The sequence below is a fragment of the Furipterus horrens genome, unplaced genomic scaffold (genome assembly GCF_987537825.1).
Source record: "Furipterus horrens unplaced genomic scaffold, mFurHor1.1.pri manual_scaffold_5, whole genome shotgun sequence".
NCBI classification, from domain to species: domain Eukaryota; kingdom Metazoa; phylum Chordata; class Mammalia; order Chiroptera; family Furipteridae; genus Furipterus; species Furipterus horrens.
This window is the reverse complement of record NW_028327175.1, coordinates 110,241,669-110,255,819: the sequence shown is the minus strand read 5'-3', so window position 1 is coordinate 110,255,819 and position 14,151 is coordinate 110,241,669. Positions and strand designations below refer to the sequence as shown.

At 44.7% G+C, this 14,151-nt stretch overlaps 1 protein-coding gene and 1 pseudogene across 1 annotated transcript in view; both read right to left on the bottom strand.

Moving 5' to 3' along the window:
* Positions 1-14,151, bottom strand: part of GRIN2A (glutamate ionotropic receptor NMDA type subunit 2A) — a 406,311-nt gene that overhangs the window by 155,247 nt on the left and 236,913 nt on the right. The window lies entirely within an intron of this gene.
* LOC150009286 (small nucleolar RNA SNORA73 family) lies at positions 8,350-8,565 on the bottom strand (annotated as a pseudogene).

Sequence of the window (14,151 nt, the reverse complement as noted above, 5' to 3'; positions counted from 1 at the left end):
CAATGAGTGGACATTGGAGTCAGAGGAGCCTGAAGAATACATGTTGATTATTTCAGGAATTGGAGATAAATGCATTATGGTTTGTGAAATAGAGGGGATGAGGTGATGTTGAGCAGCTTAGCGGAAACCCCATCATATATGGCCTCAGGAGTTATGTTCAGAGACTTAGACCTTATTCTAAGCATTAGGGGAGCTGCTGAATGCTCTTACATTGGAAAGGTAACTTGCACTGGGTTGAAGGGCTTCTAATAGTCCTAACATCACCCCAAGTCTATGATCTAATCAAGAGAACAAATTTCCATTTAGAGAAGGTAGGTGATGCATACAGCTGTACGATTTACAAATTACCTTCATACACCTTGACCTATTGAGTCTCCATGATGATATTATGAGGTTGTTATATTGTTAACAGGGGAAAGAGGCTCAAAATGGTCATCGTCTGGAAATATCCAAACTCAGGCTGTGATTACATGTCCAGAACCGTTCCTGACACAAACCACAGCTTTCTTGGGGTCACTGAAGTTCTACCTATAACAGGTGCAAAAATGCCAGTGAAACAGAAGGTATGACTCTGTGTTATAACAAAACAGGGTTTCACAAATGCTAGGTATATTTCATTCTGGGAACTGAAAGAATTCTCAAAGGGTCCTTTTCATATCACAGTCATGCTTTCATTTTGCATTCTGTATTTACCATGGGCACTTAACACAAACTTAGTAGTACAACTATAGGAATTCCATTGTGTGTGTGTATGTGTGTGTGTTAAGAGTTCTTTCAGAACAATACCCTGTAGCTGTGCATCTCAGCTCTTTGAACAAGTCTGCATAGTATTTCCTGTAGGCTCTCACTGAACAGAAAGCTTTATCTGAATGGCCCAAAAGCTATAGTTCTCCAAACTATTTCTTTTCCAAATGTATGGGTTAGGGGAATAATTTGAGTGCAGTGTGGCTTGAAGGAAGAGAGAAAAAACAGGAATAATTGCCTTCTGGGCTCCTTCAAACATTACAGTTCTATGAATTTTACCTAATTAAATCAATTAAAATGGAAAACAGATTTAAAGACTTTGGATAATTATATTTTTCCCTATAGTAGCTTTTGGAGAAATCCAATATTCTTGGATTGATTAATCTTTTTAAATCATCCTCAACAAGACTGTAAACTGCTCAAGGGCAGAGATTTTGCTGTCCTCATCTCTGTCCCCAGAACCTGGCAGAAGTTCTGGCACATGACACATCAGTTAATGGAGGGTGAGGAAATGCATGAGTGAATGAATGTATGAATGAAGCCTAAGAAGAACATCCTTGATGTAAACAAAGTGAAAAGCAAGAATTCAGTATCTAAGGTTGCATTTTGTATGGCTCCGTCATGTCCAAAAACTAAAATCTTTCAACATCATCACTCTGCTATCCTGAGGAACCACTCCTCCATCGAGCACCCAAAGTACATTTAGTGTGTTCTTTATTGATGAGGAGGCAAATCTAGAAGCCCTATAAGCCTCTGTAGGTGTCCATATAACCTCATTAAAATACAAAAAAAGCAACAACATAAAGAACCCAACCACAGAAGAAAGCACAGAAGTGGAGTCACAAGGCAATTATATTCATTAACCTCATGTACTGTCAGGTGCCTCTTGGGAAGGGACTTAAAAGTTCCAAACTTAATTGCAAAAAAAAAAAAAAGAAAAAAAGAGTAATAATTCCCAAGGAGCAAAGATGCCTCTGAGTAAGCCAGTCACCAGTTACATTGTGACCACAAAAGGCAATGGGACTGGCATCTTCTTGCATTGAGCAAGCAAGGAGCAAAGAAAATTCTCAGGACGTATGCTAAGGAGAGTTGGAACCCAGTAATAAAAGGTCTCTGAGACAAACCACATACACAGTTGCTCTTGGTAGAGGTGAAGGTCAAACATGCTAGATGTAGGAGCTAACAGTGTGTGTGCTGCTCCAACACCTTTGCTCCATGTTCTATGAGCTAGACATGATTGCGGTACCCATGAGCAGCTTTGTGCACAAAGCAGAGCTGTAAGCAAGTGCAGCCTTATCTGGCTCTCCATGTAGAGAGGAGGGCAGGGCTGCATCAGGTACTTTATGGAGGAGAGAGGTAATCATAGGGATAGCAGGTCACTGGCCAAGAGCTTGGCTCAACCCATCTGGGTAAGAGTATGTGCACATGCCTTACATTCTGCCATCACCAGCCCCCCATTTTGCAATACTTTAATCCAAGCTGAATGTCTCCTCTTGTGATACTCATTAATATCTTCTCCCAGGATGACTAGTAGTACTTCCGGGGTCAGAATCCCCAGGTACCAATGCTAATTGCATGGCCTTGGGAAAATTCAACCTTTCCAAGCTTCTGTTTGCACATCTGTACAATGGGTATGGCAATGGTAATAATTATTCCAGTCAACATGCCAGAAGTGCTTATTCTATGACAGTCATGTGGCTCAACACTTTCTACATAGTATATCCTTTAATTCCATCCCCAACCATCTTCCTAAACTGGTACTAGTACTATCCCAATTTTAGAAATGAAGAAACAGACTCAGAGATAGAGTGACTTTTCCAGGATTACACAGGTAGTGAATCAGGTTTGCCTGCCTTCAAGATTCCAAGCTTTTCACCCCTGCACTATATTGTGGGCAATGATAACATTTCCTCACAGAGTTGTAAGAACTAAATAATCTTCCTGTATAGAAGCACCCAGTACAGTACCCACCACATATCACATTCTAGATTTGAGCTTCTCAACAATCCATCCTATTCATGGCTGCCTGATGCTTTAACCTTGCCACTTCTCTACTCTATAGTAACCTATAGAGTAGATCCATCACATTCAATTTAGATTCCCTAGCCTAGCCCTGTATGCACAGCAGTCAAGCCTTGTAGTTGAAATAACATGAGCTCTGGGGTCTATTGGACCCGAGCTTGACTCCTGGCTTTGCATTAACTAGCCATGTGACCATGGGTAACCACCTAAACTTTCTGCTTCTGAGAGCTTCTTTGCCTATAAAATGGAATTGTGAGCACCATCTTATGGGGTGGCTGTGAGAATGGGATGTCTGGTAGGAGTAACAGGCTCATCTATCCATGCAGAATCCAACAGCTTGGGGGCTCCTCTCCATGCCCGCTGTCCTATAGACCACAGGGACACACCAGACACCTAAGCTGATCCTTATCCTATTTCCGAAACTAGTATCACCAGATCTACTGGCATGCTAATTTTACAGTCCCCCCTGCAAACCAGCCCACTCATCCTGAGCCCAAGAGGCTGCATGAAGAAAAGGAACTGCCTTTTCTTACAGTGATGAATAATGCTTTGGAGAGAAACCACCATGCATGTCCTTCATGGACCTCACACATCTTCCTTACACCACTTTCACTTCCACCAAAATCTGAAACGAACTTCAAAAACCGTTGTGAACAGAAGCATTGTAATCCCCTCGAAGGGATGGAAGCAGGAGTTATTTGCCAAACAGAATTGCACAGTGAGGCACTGGAGAGACTCATGTTTAGCTGTAGGTTTTTCTAAGGTAGTTTTATGGATTGGCAGGAGGTGATAGGGGAATTTGGCCACATTCCCAGGGCCTGGCAGCTGATAGGCCAAATGGCCTTTCTTTCAGGGCCCTGAACATTCTTCCTGCTTCCTGCCTGGGTAGCAGAGGCCATCCCTCCTGCACTTAACCTCCTCCTGCTGCCTCTCAGCCTGTCCTTTGCGCATTCTATAGATAAGTCTCTGACCACCTCTGGCACCAGCTTCCCCAGCAGCATGAAGCAGGGAGAGAGGAACAGATTTCAGACACCCACTTTGGTTCTGAAGAAAAAGCAGTTCTCTCCCCATGCTCATTGCTCTGCGGGACACAGAACAAACTGTTTTAAACACAGAGCGAGGGAGGCAGGGAAGTGTGGGATTCTGGGTGTCTGCTCTCAACTCTGTTTCAGTCCCACATGACTGAGGTTTCACTCTAATGTTCCAGAATATTCCAGAGCTAGACTGAGTCCTCAGAGTGAGACCTGACTCCATGCATGTCAAAGCCTGGTGTTTAATAGCATCTGATACCAACTTTCATTTCACTTACTCATTGACAAAGGCTATAAAGGACATCAACATCCATTATCTCTTTGATTTTAACTCCCTAAGAGATGAGGTATTGCAAGTGGTTATAACACTCATGGATGGCATTTCTCACAAAGACAGAAGGGGAGAGGTTAAGTGATTTTCCTAAAATTCACATGGCCCCATGCTGACCATAGCTCAGTTGTTACAAAATGTCATCTAATATTTCCTTACACACAACAGTGGCTCCCATTCCTGGCTGCACAAGAAAACCACTTGGAAAGTTATTTAAAAATACCAATGCTTGTGCCCCATGCCAGTCAAACTGAAACTGAATTTCTGTGACCTGAGTATATGAACTCCAACACTGATTTATGTTTTTCTCTGTCCCATCTCAGTGGCAGGGTGTTATTCAGGTTAGTGTCTCCAAAGCATAGCACAATGTCTGACACATAGTAGGGGCCCAATATATATTTAGTGAGGAAATAAATGAGCAGGAAGCTCATCCCCAGGGAGCATGACAGAACTGGTCATTGTTATCAACCCCGCCTTCATTTCCATACCTTATTTTCATTCTGACTAGTAGAGTGGGTGCAAACAAAAAGGATAATGATGAGCCCTGGCCAGATGGCTCAGTTGGTTGGAGTGTCATCCCATATATCAAAAGGTTGTGAGTTCTATTCCCCGTCAGGGCACATAATTACATTGCAGGTTCAATCTCCATTTGGGGTGTGTATGGGAGGTGGCCAATCAATGTTTCTCTCTCACATTAATGTTTTTTACTCCGTCTCTCTCCCTTCCTCTCTAAAAGCAATAAAAACATATCCTCAGGTGAGGATTAAAAGAAAATAATGAGGTATGTGACCCATCAAAGATTAAGAGGGACACCTTGGTAACTTGCTTTTTCCTGTCAGAGGATTGCCTTGGTGAGCACTGATGTACTTTCCACCATTCTTATTGTGTATCAACTGAGCTTTTAAATATATTTAATTTCAGTTTCCATGGATGAGATAAAAAGTAAAGGTATCAAACTTGATAAGCTTGAGGATTCAGATGAATAGCATTCTCACATCCATATAAGCTGAGTGGGTCCTACTGGAAATGTTCTATCCCATCATCACCATCCCCCTCCTCTCATCTTCATCCACCAGCACCATCATCATCATCATCATCATCATCATCATCATCATCATCATCATCACCCATCTATCCTCCTTTTTCTACTCATCATCATCATCACCATTATCATGGTTATCATCACAGCTAACATTTACTGGGCATATCCAATATGTGGTACAATGTAGCAAGTAGTAAGAGGTGTTGCTATGTCACTATTATCCCTCGGAGAATCTAACTTGTTCAAATTCCCATTGCTAGTACATGGTAGGACCAGGGTCCCAGACCAGACTATCTGAATCTAGGATTTGGACACTTAGCTACTGGGAGAGTGATTTCAGGTGTACAGAACAGGAAACAGAAGTGTGTGTGTGTGTGTGTGTGTGTGTGTGTGTGTGTGAATAACCACTACTCAATCTTTCTTTTCTTTTTTTTAATTTTTAAAATCTTCACCCAAGGATATATTTATTGCTTTCAGAGACAGAGGAAGGGGAAAGATAGAGAGAGAAAAACATCGATGTGAGAGAGAAATATCGATTGGCCACCTCCCCATATGCACCCTGACCAGGGACTGAACTCACAACCCTTTGGTGTATGGGAGATGCTCTAACCAACTAAGCCATTTAGCCAGAACCCACTCAATCTTTCTTGAGGGACCCAACCAGGAAAGAAAATCCCCCAGAAATGAGAATCAATATCAAAGATCTCATATCAATTGGCAATGAGTTTATGTAGAAGACTGGGGCTGAGAGTGGAAATCATACTCAGGTACCATTTCCCAAAAGCACATTAGGTCCATCATCCACAAATACAATATTTCATCCCAAGCAACCTCCACTCTTTGGACCATTTGATGACTTTTGTTCTATCCTTCATTTTTCTCTTATCAGGAAGAAAGGAGGGGTCTCTTATTTACTATTGCAGTTAATCACCATTCAAGCTCAAAGGCATCTATTATTTCTTCATCATCCCATGGGTTTATTTCTTTTTCCTTTTCCTATTAAACCTGCTCATCAGCAGTTCTCTCTCAAACTATAAAGTCCCTACCCCAGTCCCACCCCTCTCTCACTCACCCTCCACACTGCTAATGGAGCTCTTCTTAATGTTCAAATTGGAGGATTGTGTCTCCCTGCTTAATTTTTTTCAATAGCTCCTACAAGCTTCAGAATAAAGTAGAAACACATGCCAACCCCATCACATTGTGAATTCAAGTGCTTGGGGCCCATCATCTATCTCAGTACCTGAGAGAGGTCAAGTACTCCATAAACACGTAACAAATTGAACTATTGAATGACCTAATAAAACCAAGTCATTGAGCTTGGAGGGAAATAACCAAAGTAAACCTTCTTATTTTCCCCTGTCCATCGCTTCCCCCAAACATATCAGCTCCATCACCCACAAACACAGAATTCCACTCCAAGCAATCTCCACTCCTTGGACCATTTTATGATTTATGTTCTATCTCCCCATTTGCTTCTCTTGGGAGCAAACCCACCAGCATTCTTCTAAACTAGCTTAATACCACTTTGCTCTGCTCTCTCCACCTCGTTCCTCAAATGAGAAGTTTAATTTTAAGTTTCTGGTGACTGTTGGGTTCCCAGCTAGAGTAGTTATCCAAGGTGGCTGGAGTGTTCTCATTCAGAAACCAGGAGAGAAGCACCAGTTTTAACTCAGAGTCTGTGCATGAGTCTCTCGGAACAGAGTGGAGGGGATGGGTATTAAGTAAGATAATTTCTAAGAAGAACTCTATTATGTGGGGATCAAGGACGAAAGTCATGTAGAGCTACCAAGCCTTCAAATACATTTGAGCCTGGGCTTCCAGCACAGCACCTACTGGTCACATGTGACTATTTAAACATAAACTTAAAGTAGTAACTAAAATTAAATATTTGGTTTCTCTATCACACTAGCCACATTTCAAGAGCTCAATAGTCTTTAAACTTTAAGGCTGTTGCTCTCCTACCCCTGCCAGCCTCATGCCTAAAGATGCCAATTCAGTTGGTCTGGGACAGGGTCCAGGATTTTTTTTATTCTCTGGGTGAGCGTAATGTGCAGCCAGGGTTGAAAACCCTAATATAAGCCTTCAGTATCCAACCCTGTAGCTGGGCATCAGCTCACTTGGGGAATTTTTTATGCTTACAGATTTCTAGGCTCCACGCCATCCCCACTGAATCACAATCTTCATAAGGAGCCCTAGAATATGTATTTCCCCCAGAATATGCTGATGGACAGCAAGACATGGTACAGCTAAGTCCATTTTCTCTATTTCCTAGGTGAGGAAACTGAGGCCCCAGAAACCTGAATGACTTGCTCCAAACTGGTGGTACCACATGAACAGACACAGGGCCTCTCACCTCCTAATTTCGGTGTTCTCTTTGCTGTGTCATGATGCCATCAGATATGAAATGTTTTCTACAAGGAACAGGGAGTTTGTAGGAGGAATAAGGTCTTTGCTGACAGCCCACCTGGGATCTTCTTCTTACTGCAAGTGAGTCATTTAACTTATGCTTTTATTTCTCCACCTGAAAATTTTGAAAAATAGTAACAGCCACCACAGTAGAGGGTCGCTGTGCATATTTTCAAAGACAATGCACATTAAGCACTTGCCATATAGGAGGCACTCAGTCAAGTTGAGTTGATGTTAATAGTGGTGGTGATAATAGCCTTGACCTTGTCAAGCCCCAAGTCCCACATCCATCATGGACTTCTTAGTGTCCCACTTCCTACCTATTCCTCCACCTCTGAATTTCCAGCACCTTTTGTCTTTACCTCCGATCCCTCAGCCCCAACTTGTGTATGGTTGACTACTTGCCAAGAGGCACACATCTTGCCTGCCCCTCAGACTAGAATTCTGGAGGGCAGGGCGTCATGCCCTTCTGAGTCCTCCTCCAAACTGCATGGCACCGGGCCACTGCCATGGGAATAAAACTAGGAATAGCATTTTGAGTCTGTAAGTTTGCCAGTGGGCAGAAAGGGAGACTAGTGCTTTATATATTTGAATGAACCTGCCAGATGTGCTGCTTTAGAAGGAAAAATGCATCTGCTGATTGCTTTCATTCATTCAGTGAATTTAACAAGCTCAGTCATATGCCAGGCATTATTCAGGAAAGTGAATCTAGGGAAGAAGGCTACCAAAGTGAAGGTCCCTGCTTTTGTTTCTGTTCTTTTCTTTTTTTTCCTAGAAGTTTCCCTCATGGCTTGTCTCCTCAGTCATTGTCCACAGGACTCTGAGAAGCTGTAGGAATATGCAGGTGCAGACTGAAGGCCCAGCTTTCTCTCCAACATTGTGGAAGAGGGCTGTACATCATGGGCATGACCCTATACTCCCCTATGCCACCAGGACAGAGCTCCAGGGAGAGTGACCTATCCCTCCCCCCCAGGGGGTATCCATGTTGGATGAAGTTTCTATTCTTATGGGAGGAGATAAACAAGAAAAAAGTAAATCAATACATAGAATGGTTTCCAGGAAAGCAGATGAGGTAATAGTTCAGGAGTGGAGTGGAATGTAGAGGATCTCCACTTGAGGTCAGTTGGTCAGCTACATTGGTGATAATCAAAAGATTGCCAAGGAAATGTCAGCCAAGAAGAGCTGAGGGGTGGAGTGTGGGTAAGGAGAACCATCCATGCAGAAGGAAAAGGATGTGCAAAGGTAGGAAGGGGTTTAGCAAGTTCAGGGAAGAGAAGAGAGGTCAGAACAGCTGACATTTAAAGGAGAGTGGTGAGGGATGAGTTAGGATAGTAAACAGAGGCCGTATCACATAGTGAGTGTCCTGTAGATCATAGAAAGGGGCCTGGATTTAATTTCTAGGTCAATTTTATTACAGATAACTTCTCTGTCAAATGCACTATTAGTGTCTCCCAGCAGGGGAGCTGGGAGGGGACTTGAGATTTTGGACAAGTCTCAGTTCCACGTGAGCCAGCCCGGTTCTTCCTTTTGGAATTCTGATCTGTGTTCAGAGGGCAGCCTACATTGAAGATGCTGTAAAGCATGCATAACTGCTGACTATATCATTTAGTCAGTTGGTGCCCTAACCCTGAATAGTAAGGCTAGAAATTCCATGTCTACCTGGACACTCCAGACCTTGTCTCAGTCCATCATCCAGAGCCAAGCTCTCCTTCTGCAATGCTGGAAAAGAGAATGCACAAATGTATGGAGAGATGTATTCCATGACTCCAGTTGCAACTAGTTTAGGACAGCCCAACAGCCTCTGCATTATTCAAAACCACATGATGATTGATGCTCCGGTCCCCAGCCTGGCTTTCTGGATCATTAGCAGAGCTGACCAAAAAGAAACACCTGCTGAGATTCAGGTCCTTATTTTTAAGCAAGGACATAGCAAAGGTGGAAGCTGGCCTCACAGAAGTGCTCTGTCAACCTGCAGGTGAATGCATCTGACTCAAGGCTTCCAAACAGGGTCATTAGCAATTACAGATTGCCTGAGGCTACAAAGGAGCATCGCTTTGTTGTTATGTTTTACTTTTTTGTTGTTGTTGTTTATTTGTTTTTGCCAGTCTAACTGTGACTAAGCCACTGGCCTTGCTCTGTGCACCTGAAGCCTTTCTTTTCAGATCCCTTTTCTTAGAGAAGCATAAACCTCCCTTGACCTCATAGGCATTTGTTATCCTGACCACTGATCACCCTTTCTTCCTTTGCTGATAACAGTGGATTTCCACTGGGAGCCATCCCTTCCCCTCTCTCAGTCAAGCCAATTACCTCGTCCACTCCCCACAATGTCAGCAATTAGGTCTAGGGCAGGAACATGTCCTAACCTCCTCTATTCAGACTAACCTTCGGGTTTTGTGGAGAAAGCAACTAGGAAAAGACAGTTTCTCTTACTGTTAGACTTGAATCTGGAAGGACGTTCAGCCAGAATTTCTGGCAGCCATCCTGCCACCCCATCTAACATCCTGAGAAGGAAGCCATGAAGGCCAAAGGTAAAGCTGAAAAGTGGAGAGTCACTGAGTTCTGACAGTGCTGCTGAATACCTTTTTCAAGCCATACCTGAAGCCAAATACCCATGTTGTCATCACATGTCCCAATTAATTATCTTTATTTAAGCCAATTCAAATTAGCTTTTCTGACACTGGCAATCAAAGATCCCTGGTGCCACTTTGGCTAGAAAAAAAAAGAGAGAGTGAGAGAATACTGTGATTCATTCCTCATTCATCTTCCAAACTTAGGTCGGAAGAATTCAAACCACAGAGTGGTGCATTTCCCTTTTCCATCCTTTCCTTTTCTTATCCATGTCCCCCGCCCCCCCGCCCCTCTCCATATACCTCCCTTCCCTGCATGAGCTCTTTATCCTTTCTTATTATTGATTTTTCTTTTAATATGTCACTGTGATTGGTTTCCTCATGACCCAGATGAAAGACATGACAAGTTGCCACCAATAATAACCATTTGTCATTAAGCTGTTCCAGCAAGGAGAAAAAGCTAACGGCTCCTGTTCATTAAGTCTTTGTCTACTGGCTGTCACACACCAAGGGGCTGCTGCTGAAATGAAGGAATCAGCTTTAGTTTTGGGAAAGAAAAAAAAAAAAAGAGTCTCGGGCATTCCCATACACTTGCTAGGGACAGGCCCTGGTGGCAAACATTATATAGTAGAAATGTCCCCTTCAAAATGCTCCACTGTTCTCTAAGAAAGGTCTACAAACAGCTCTGAGAGCTGAGCCTGTGGAGGAAATTGCTTCTCCCTTTGGGAATGTGTATGTTCCTGTTATTAAAGGCCCAGACATTGGTGCCAAATAGATGGAGGGTTCAAGCCTTGGCTCCTTCTCTTACTAATGTCAGGACCGTGGGGGAAATCCTCAATATCTTCGAGACACCATTTTCTCATTTTTTTTAAATGGAGGGAACATTACTCCCCACTTTAATGAGGCTGCTGTGATTGCGACCATGCATGGATTGCTCTCAGCACACACCAAGAGCTTGGTGAACAGGAGCTGGGATGACAGTGGCTATTGTCACCATGAAAGAATTAACCACAATGACAACGGTGGAACCCAAAACACTGTAGCCCAGCACAGTGTTTGTGCAAACACGAACAGGTCCCCTGTGGCTCTTCCCATATGTTGCCTATGTGCCCCGCGAACAGCCTGACGCCATGGCTCCCAGGGAGCTCTCACTGTGACCCAGGCACGAGCTGAGAGCAGCTTGACAACTCGGCCCAGTGTTAAAACCTGAAGTCCCACCTTCCCGGAGCTCCTCTGGTTCTCAGCAAACCAGAACCTCTCCTTAGTCTAGCGAAGAGTTTCAAGTACATTCAATCCTCATCCTGACTTTCAGGGAAGCATTTCTGTTCCCATTTTACAGCTGAGAAAGTTGAGGCTTATCGGGACGTGCTTTATTACTTTAGTGAACATGAGAAAAACACTGGGCAACCTTTTCCCACTGCAGACACCATTAAGTGGATGCAGGATGGAGCACTGCCAACAAGTTCCCAGGTGGCACCCATGTTCTGGTCCAGGGACCAAGCTTTGAGGTGCAACAATGGCATGCCCAAGGCCACATGCAGTATTTGGCAGAGCAGAGGTTCAGACCTAGGAGTCTGACCCCACAGCAGCCTTCAGCCATGACACCAGGGGCCTCTTTCTCCCAGGGAAGGGTGGGGAGTGACACAAGACAGTGTCTGTTGTCTGACATCCTCACCTCTGTGTGTTTCCATCGGGCCACCCAGCTGCAACAGCTGCATGTCACAGCCCGTCAGTCCTGTCATCTTATTCGACAAAGTGCCTTCGGGAGAGGCTGTAAGTCAGAATGCTCTGCAGTGCGTGGAAGGGAAGGAAGAGGGGCCACCCCACTCCAGGGAGAAAGCTGGACCCACTCAGGAACCCGGAGAGTTCGAGGAGGTATCCCATCCTTCAGAAGGTGCCTACACCCATCTGCTGGGTGAGAAATGATTCCACTGCATGTGAAGCCACCCCTTTTCTGCATGTAGTCCCTGCTGCTTTCAAACTTGAGGGAGTTGCTGAGTCTCTCAGGGCCTTTGTATTTTCATCTTTGAATGGACCTAGTGGGACTCTGGTTACCTTGAGGGGTGCCGGGCATCGGTAACATGGGGGTGCACAAAGCTCCATGAACTACAAAGTGGGGGGCCAATGTGCCAGCTCTTTGGGTACAAATGAGCACTGCCACCTCCTCTCTCCCCTCCGCCTCATCCATCCCCAGGGTGCTCCCAGAACATGCTGTCCAGGCTTCTATTGTGGATCTCATCCCCAGGTATTTTAAGTGCCTGTTTCAATATCTGTCTTTATGTGACTGGATTAATGTTAATTAACCTCTGCAGCAACAGCACCCAGTCCAGCTCCTGGTACGTCACAGGGCCCAGAACACGTTACCTGAAGGTGTAAGTAAGCAAAGGAGAGAGAGGTAGAGAGAGAGAGAGACGGAGAGAGGGAGGGAGGAAGGAAGGAAGGAAGAAAGGAAGGAAGGAAGGAAGGAAGGAAGGAAGGAAGGAAGGAAGGAAGGAAGGAAGGAAGGAAAGAATGGAGGGAAGGAGGGGGGAGGGAGGGATAGTAGGTATGACAAAGTGAAGGAATAAACAGTGAGAGGGAGAGTGGCCAGGTCAGGAGCACATCCATGGAGTTGGGAAAGTGGGGTATAAGTGAGTGCTGCGTGCACCAGGGTGTGATGTAAAGAAAGCTGGGAGGCAAATCTTAGTGTCTGGAGCCCAGGAATCCTTTGCTACCCAAACTTGTATGATTCAAAGGCCAGAGACAAATACACAATGTTAAGGGGATTAGGCTGGTATTCCTTGCTGTACGAATTCTTGCTACTTGCTCTCCAGACTTCAGGAACAAAACAGAGTCAGATAAAAATGGTATCCCTCCCTATCCAAATCCAGGAATGCAACAGGTTCCATCAAGAACCTGTGTCCATGCTGCTGTCGGTGCTGACTCGGAGCTTCCATGAGCACAGGACACAGTTTCCCTTCCCCAACTCTAGTTCCCTCCCAAGCGCCTTCTTCTGTCTTCCCCTCCCAATTACACATTCTCAACACAGAAGCCAGACACAAAGACGATGTACTGTATGACTCCGTTTACATGGCACATCCAGAGCAGGCAAATCCATGGAGACAGAAAGCAGATGAGTGGTTGCCAGGAACTAAGGATGAGAGAGGAATGGAGAGTGAATGCTGATGGGTACAGGGTTTCCGTTTGGGGCCCTGGAAATAGACAGTGGTTGCATAACATCGTGAATGTACTTAATGCCATTAAATGGTACACTTTAATATGTTTAAAGGTATTTTATCACAATAAAAAAGATGAAGAATAAAGCAGGACCTACAACTGAGGCTGGGTACTTCATCTAGGTTCCTTTAGTCTTGTAGCCCCTTTGGTAGGATGGGCACCCTTCGGGAGCCCTGGGACCTCATACTCACTTGAGGCACCCAGCTGGAAGGAAAAGCTCCTGGGGGGGCTGTAGGAGCACACTGCCATCTATGTCTTCCTGCTCCTCCCAGGTACCTGAAGCCCCCAAGCAGCCTTGCAATCATCAGTCACCCTCTGACCTCGCAGAACCTAGAGACTGAGTGGCTGTGACAAAAGTCTCCTCTGGACAGGGCTCCCAAGCAGGCATGGCCCTCCTGTTCTTTCAGGCGCTCAAACAGGATGGTACCATTGCTTTGCCAGAGCACAGACCTGGCAGAATCCCAGAAGGAGAGCTGGTGCAGTGGAAGACACACAGATTTCAGGGATGAGACATATCTGCGTCCAAACCTCCGTTCCACCCTGTACTAGCTTCTTGGCCTTCACGAACTGACTCAACATCCCTAAGCCTCCATTTCCTCTGCTGTGAGATAAGAAAAGCAATCACCACCCACCTCATGGCAGCACCATGCCTGACCCACAGTGGCTACTGCCTACTGATTATTACACGCCAGCCACTTAGTCCACATAAGCTTATTTGAGCATTAGTACAACCCCATGGAGTAGACAATGTTAATGTCAAAGTGAATTCACTTGAATCTTGTTAGATTCCAA